Genomic DNA, 7,602 nt, shown 5'->3' with positions numbered 1-7,602 from the left:
AGAGTTAGATATTGTTTCAGGTAATTAAGTTTAGTCCCTTGTTTTTTTACAGTAGTTTACATTGTGTATGTGTTTTTCTATTGGTTCAATAACTTGAAGAAGTACTAACACTTTATTTGCATATGCAGGCACTTATACAAGAACTTCAAGAAATACTACAAGGCACCAACCTTGCACGACACATTGTGGAATGCATGCAAAGCTTATAAAGTAAAGCATTTTAAAGTTTATGCCTCTTTTGTTAAAATCCCCTATGTTTCTTGATTGTTAGTTTGTAGGTTATATATAAAATTGTGATTGTTTTGCAATGTAGGAGCACTTTGACAGTATATGCAAAGAAAATGTTGATGCTGGTGAATATCTTAGGAAAGAAGATCCAAGTACTTGGTCTAGGGCCTATTTTGATCCCCTTAGCTGTTGTGAGCATATGAATAACAATTTCTCTGAATCTTTTAATTCCATGGCTTCTAATATGAGAGATAAACCTATAATCCAACTAGGCATGATGTATGGTTAGTTAGTCATGGGTTTGTTATTTAAGAGAAGGGAAGAATCTGCTAAGTGGAATGAAAATGGTTTGGTCCCTGCTGCTATTAAATTGATAAATAAGATGCTTGACTTGGTTGGAAAGTTTGATACAGAAGGCAGTGTGGTTGGACAAGTTTATTTGGTAACTAATGTGATCACCAAGAAAATATTCACAGTGAATATTATAGACAAATAATGCACTTGTTTGCAATAGCAGCTAAGGGGATTCCCTTGTCAATATGATGTATGTGCATTGAAACTGCTGAGGACAAACTGGAAAGAGTAAGTGGTTTGTATTATTCAATTACTTTTTTTGTATTATTCATTTATTTTTGTTTTTGTAAGTGGTTTGTATTATTTATTGTTCCTTGTACACTGACACACCTTCGTTTTATTGATTGAACATTTATTGTGCTCCTTACTATTTTGTGGAGTATTATAGGACCACATATGCAAATGTTGTCACACCCTTAGAAGACATAACTGAATGGGTATGGGAAGATAAGGTAGATTTATAAACTTTATTGAATGTGGTGCATTTACTTTTCAAGATATTAGTTATTTATTTTTATCTTTTCCCTATTTAAGAATCAAACCCTTTAGGGTTTCATTACTTTAACTTTCTCATTTGTTTTCTCTTCTTCTGGCAGGCAACCATGAACGTCAACGTAAACCCTCTTCCTTATCAGAGAAAAACTGGAAGACCAGCAAAGAAGAGGAAAAGAAGTTACGATGAACCTGAAATTGTGGTGAAGAAAAGGAAGTGTGGAAAATGTGGATCTATTGCTGGCCACAACAAGAGAACCTGTGCTGGTGGTGATGTTGGTAAAAACCAAACTGGATTCAAGCCAAGCACTGAGTATGGTGCTGCAAACTGCACCTTCACACAGAGAGATCAGCCTGAAAGTAGCACTGCAAGGGGTAAAGCCAAGGTGAACAGATCCATAGGTACATCATTTTTTGTTGGTGAGTCATCTGCAGGACCTAGCACTCAAGGAAGACCAGTAGCAGGACCTAACACTCATGGATCTACACAAGATAATCAAAATTTCAGTCAGAATTTTGCTGGTATTGGATCTGTCAGTCAACATCTTTCTGTCACAAAGGGAAAGCAAACCAAGGCTAAGAAGACTAGGAAGTAGAAGTGTGTGTGCTTTATTGTCTGTTTTAGATATGTTGTGGACAAGTATCTAATTGATGGTTAGTTTTTTTGGTTGCTTTAGACACTGATTCTGGTCTGGACATGTATATGTACCAGAAATCAGTTTTATTTTGATGGGATAATCTTGCTTTATGAATGAAAATGATATTAGTTAGAACTAATTTTCAGATTACATGTTAATTGTCTTTTCAAGTTAATTTTTACATATTCTCAGATGCATTTCTGATTTGCATTGTTCTTTGTAGCATTCTTGTTTATGCAGTGGGCATTCATTGTAGCAATGGCTCTCTTCTTCAAAAGCACAGCAACAGTTCTCTTTAAGTAGCTTGATGATCTTGGATTTGAATGGATCAATGGCAGAAAAGTAAGAAGAAATAGGAATAGGATTCAGGTTAACTCGTTTTCTTCACTGCACCGAGTCGCGAGTTAACTCTCTGCTCAATCACTGGCTAACTCGTTCCAGTTACTGATTCAGGGGCTTCAATGTCATTTTACGCTGCTGATTTAATGACACATATGCACAAACGGATACTAACGCCAGTTAACTGTTTTCTCAAAAAAACGTGACGGAAAAAGTCAAGAGTGTGGCATTTAATAAACTTTGAAAAAAACGGTGGCATTTTCTTAAACATGAAATAGGAAGTGTGGCACTTTATTAAGATCCCCAACTTGTAATAATTCGTAATTGTTCAATAAAAGTTACGAATTAGAACTGGATATGATTCCACATGTGCCATCCGTGTGCGTGGGTGGTCACACCTTCATAATGTTTCCACCCAAGCCAGGTAGAACTAAGGATATTTCCTCCCTTGCGTCACACATGAACTTAAGTCTTTTATCCCCTTGTTCACACACGACTCAGTCGTTCACCCCCCTTCCATTTCTCTCGACTTAGCCTAGTCTCTTCATCTCTTTCCTCTTTCGTCGTCTCTTGCAGAAGAAAGTTAGGGTTTTAGTTTGAGGGCTGCAAGCGAAGTTTGGATTTGAAGATCAGTTTGAGGGTACCGATTAGAAGCTGAAGATGTAAGTAATTTCGATTTGGGGTTCGATCAGTTGTTTAAAGATTTCGAATTGTTCTTTCAGATATTCTCTTTATTAGGGTTTCGTTAAGGTGTTATCTGTTAATAAGATTTTCTATTTTATATGAGATTTTTGTTTAGGGTTTCGATTTTATCTGTGATTTTCGATTAGAATATGATTCATTTTTCTTTTTGAATCACTAGGGTTTCAATCATCATCTTTTAGAATTGATTTTAGGGTTTAATGGATTAATGATTTCTTTATAACATTTAGGAAAATGATGCAAGTAGTTTAATGGTTTATTCTTATATGATTGTGATCTTATGTGTTAATGGTGGTTTTTCCAGTAAAAGTCATCTTTAGATCCTTATGTCTCACTCATTTTCGGATCATTATTGAGTTAGCTTTGTTTTTTAGCAGAGACAACAAAGGAATTTGTTGAGAAGCTAGAAGTTAAGCCAGGACAAAAAATCCTTGATATAGGATGTGGAATTGGGGGATGTGATTTTTACATGGCTGAAAACTTCGACGCTGAGGTTGTCAGTATTGATCTCTCTGCCAATATGCTTTCTTTTGCTCTAGAGCGTTCAATTGGGCGTAAATGCTCAGTTGAATTTGAGGTTGCTAACTGTACCAAAAAGACATACCTAGATGAAACTTTTGATGTGATTTACAGCCGTGACACGATTCTTCACATTCAGGTAAACTCTACAGATTTTTAACATCTTGAGTTTCATGGATGTTGATATTGCTGCGAAAACACGGTTTTAAAGTTTGTGAAATTTGTTTTACATGTCAAATTTCCATTTCTCACCTTTCAAATGTTACTAATCCTAAATTGTCAAATATATTGGTTTTACCAGGACAAACCAGCCTTGTTTAGGACCTTTTTCAAGTGGCTGAAACCAGGAGGTAAAGTTCTTATCAGTGATTACTGCAAGAGTCTCGGACCTCCATTAGCTGAATTCACAGAGTATATTAAGCAGAAAGGATTTGACTTGCATGACGTGGAGACATACAGTCAGGAACTTGCAGCTGAGCTGAGGATTTCTTGAATGAAATTCCAAGATGTGTAATATCTCACAAATGTCTTATGTTGATAACTTTATCACAGAAACAAGTTGTTGTAATTGATGGTGGAGTTGATATACCCAAAAAAAAGGGTATCAAAGACTGTTCTAGAGAAGGAAGTTGTGAAACCCAAATAATAGGAGAAGGTTAAGAAGGAAAATCAGCAGAAAGCATCAACGAAGAAAGTTCAAACCTTAATTGCAGTTTTATATACTCGTAAAAAGGTGGATTTCTAAGATTCTGCATGTCTTGTTTCGTTATCTGACTAATTTATACCATACTATTTAACTGATGCTACTCATGTCTTAGTTTGCTTGTAGTTTAGCTGATAAACCCAAAAAGGACTGCATTGTGGATATTGATGGAGGAGAGCTGCTAATCAGTTGGCAGCTATGTAGTACGTGAGGAGTCTGAGGACTTGCACAAATATTACAAGCTTGCATAGGTAGCTCACTTTAATTTTTAGTCTCATTTCTCAAATTTTAACTGATAAATCATACATTTTTTAAAGTAATTTATTTATCTAGTTTTATGCTTCTATCATGTAGAAAAAAGCCTATATCAGTTAACAACAACAAATTAATGAGAGCCATAAGATGGTTCTTGTAGACTGGTTGGAGACTAAGTTTCGGTTTGGGTCATGGTCAATGCTTTAACCCGCACGGAAACTCAGTTTCCATTTAGCATTATTTACACAGAAAGTTTCTGTGTGGTTAAGCTATGTAATGCCCCTCCCCCCGTAGTGAGATGCACTTTCATCCTCAATTCACTTAGATAAAAGTAAGTTATAGTGAAGCGAAATGCTCCACCATAGTGATTGGCCTAATGATATGTTGAATATAGAAGGGAATCAAGGGATATTAATAAAGAAAGTCTTACATTTTACTGAAGAATGTAAAGTAAGGATAAAAGGACTAATGTGGAACACTCCTTATTCTGAAGAAGTTATGCGTTCTAGACCAGGGATATGAATTTAATTATGACTCTAAGTGATGATAGTAATGAAACTTCATAACGGAAAGTCATCTCATACCTTGAATTTTATTGATGCTCCAATTGCTTGATCTTGGTTCAAAACTCAAGTCTGAACCCGCGGTAGAACTACCATATATATACCATCTTCTCAATATTATTACTCCCTCGGTATAGTGAGTATCAAAGTAATATTCAACATACATAAGGGGTGGTTATGTTATAATTTTTAGAACATGAAAACCTTAAATACTGGTTTGTATTTTTCTTTTCATAAGAAAAAGTTAATTAATATGGAAAAGATTGGTAGCATGAAAAAGAATGTGAAGATGGAAGAGAAGGAAACATGAAAGCAAAGGAATTAATATTGCATATGCCAGAAGAAATTATGTTTGAAATCCTTTCGAGGTTACCTCCTAGATCTCTCTCAAAATTCAGGTGTGTATCAAATCCTTGGGGTGTCCTATTGAATAACCCTAAACTTATTAACATCATCAAAAATAACTTTAGTATCATGCTTGTAAGTGGCAACAATTTATTTTTTATAGAAAACGATTCGGTAGCATCATCATCATTACTTGATGGTATTGACATTACTTGATGGTATTGACAACTAGGTTATAATGTTTCGGTAGTATCATCATCATTGCTTGATGGCATTGACAACTAGGTTTCTGAGTTGTTGTAATGGCTTGTTTTGTATATTCACCGGTGGTTTTAGTATAAGTTTTATATTTCATGATACAAAATCTTTGAACTACATGACAATCACATGTGTATGCATATTGTATAGAATATATACCTGCCGATGTCAATGATATTGAATCCAAGCAATCCTCCTTTTGTAAATCTCCTTGCTGCATAATACCTTGGGGAGGTCTTGGTTTCTTTCTGTTCACCTTTTATGTAATGAGTTATTAATTCTTGAATACAATATTGATAGGTATTGTATCCATTTATAGACAGAGGAAGGACCAAGTTGCTAGGATTTTAGTGTTTGCTTTTAGTTCTCAACCGTTCATCAAGGAAGAGTTAATAAGGTAACCTTATAGAAACCTAAGATAATAAATCCTATAGAAACGTAAGATATTATCCTTGATTGTTCACATGGGCCAAAGAGATATTTCTAACCGTGTAGAAATTATCTTACATCTAGTCTATAAAGAAATACCAAGTCCACATCTATTTCAAGTTGATCATAATCCAATTAATGTTAGAATATGTGTTTGGTTATGACTCGAAGAGTGGGGATTACAAGTTTGTACTTATTGGAAGTTATTCAGAATTTAACCAAATTCAAGCTGAAATCTATTCACTAAGATCGAATTCATGGAAACAAATTCAACATATCCCTTATCTACGATGTTATGACTTAAATCATTAAGTTACGGGGTGTTTTGTAATGGATCTCTCCATTTCCTGTCATTATCTTGTACCAAATCTTTGATTGATTTACATATAACCAAATTATAGCTGCAACCCAATCACTTTTCTCTGAGTTAAGGTCCACAGAATTGTCATTGTAAATCACTTCTGAGAGTTCAAGTAGAATATCAATGGTGTTGTAAATTTTGGAATCAACACCTACAACCCATTATATGCGACATCAGCGACAACAACATGGACTAGTGAAGAAAACACATTTATTTGAAACACCATGACTAGTAATATATTTCTTCACAAGCAAAAGAATGAACCATAATAAGTATCAAATTTTGGTTCATATATCATAGAGATTGAAGCTTCTAATGTTGAGTAACCCAAGTATCTCAATGGTGTTGATGATTATGACACATCCTATTCTGATCAGCTTGTTGCGCTTGTAGAGTCATGATTTTAGTGAAAGTAATAAATCAGAGAAAAGGGAATAGTCCCACATGGACTAGCAAGCAAAACTCTCCGCAAACTCTCCTCAAATTCATGTGATATTTTAATTATATAACAAAATATAATGCGGAAAAGAAATAACACAGACACCATAATTTTGTTAACGAGGAAACCGCAAATGCAGAAAAACCCCGGGACCTAGTCTAGATTGAACACCGCACTTTATTAAGCCGCTACAGACACTATCCTACTACCAATTAACTTCAGACTAGACTGTAGTTGAACCCTAATCAATCTCACACTGATTCAAGGTACGGTTGCACTCCTTACGTCTCTGATCCCAGCAGAATACTACACACTTGATTCCCTTAGCTGATCTCACCCACAACCAAGAGTTGCTACGACCCAAAGTCGAAGAATTGATAAACAAATCTGTCTCACACAGAAAGTCTATAGGATTGAATAAATCTGTCTCGCACGGAAATACCCAAGAGTTTTTGTTCCGTCTTTTGATAAATCAAGGTGAGCAGGAACCAATTGATAAACCGGTCTTATATTCCCGAAGAACAACCTAGTATTATCAATCACCTCACAATAATCTAAATCGTATGAAAAACTAGATATTTTGGAATCACAAACGATGAGACGAAGATGTTTGTGATTACTTTTTTATCTTGCTTATCGAAGAAATAAATCTCAAGCCAATTTTACAATTGTACTCGTACGATAGATACAACAAGATCAGATCACTTAACTACAAGAAAAGTAGTTCGGTATGGCTTTACAATCCCAATGAAGTCTTCAAGTCGTGAACCTATAGGGTCTCGAGAAGAAACCTAAGGTTAAAGGAGAATCGACTCTAGTTATGCAACTAATATCACACATGAGGTGTGGGGATTAGGTTTCCCAGTTGTTAGAGTTCTGTTTTATATAGTTTTCAAATCAGGGTTTGTAATCCAAGTTACCTTGGTAACAAAGCATTCAATAATCACCGTTAGATGAAAAACCTGATTCAACCAAGT

At 35.1% G+C, this 7,602-nt stretch overlaps 1 long non-coding RNA gene across 2 annotated transcripts; it reads left to right on the top strand.

Moving 5' to 3' along the window:
* The first annotated feature begins 2,560 nt into the window (after positions 1-2,560).
* LOC113319682 lies at positions 2,561-4,319 on the top strand. Of its 2 annotated transcripts, none has more exons than XR_003345749.1 (4): positions 2,561-2,713; positions 3,131-3,411; positions 3,574-4,005; positions 4,091-4,319. It is a non-coding gene; the product is annotated as an uncharacterized LOC113319682 (long non-coding RNA). The 2 variants fall into 2 exon arrangements; XR_003345750.1 differs by having other exon boundaries at positions 3,128-3,411.
* Positions 4,320-7,602: the final 3,283 nt, after the last annotated feature.

The sequence above is a fragment of the Papaver somniferum genome, chromosome 10 (assembly GCF_003573695.1).
Source record: "Papaver somniferum cultivar HN1 chromosome 10, ASM357369v1, whole genome shotgun sequence".
NCBI classification, from domain to species: Eukaryota; Viridiplantae; Streptophyta; class Magnoliopsida; order Ranunculales; family Papaveraceae; genus Papaver; species Papaver somniferum.
This window is presented reverse-complemented; position numbering and strand designations above follow the sequence as displayed.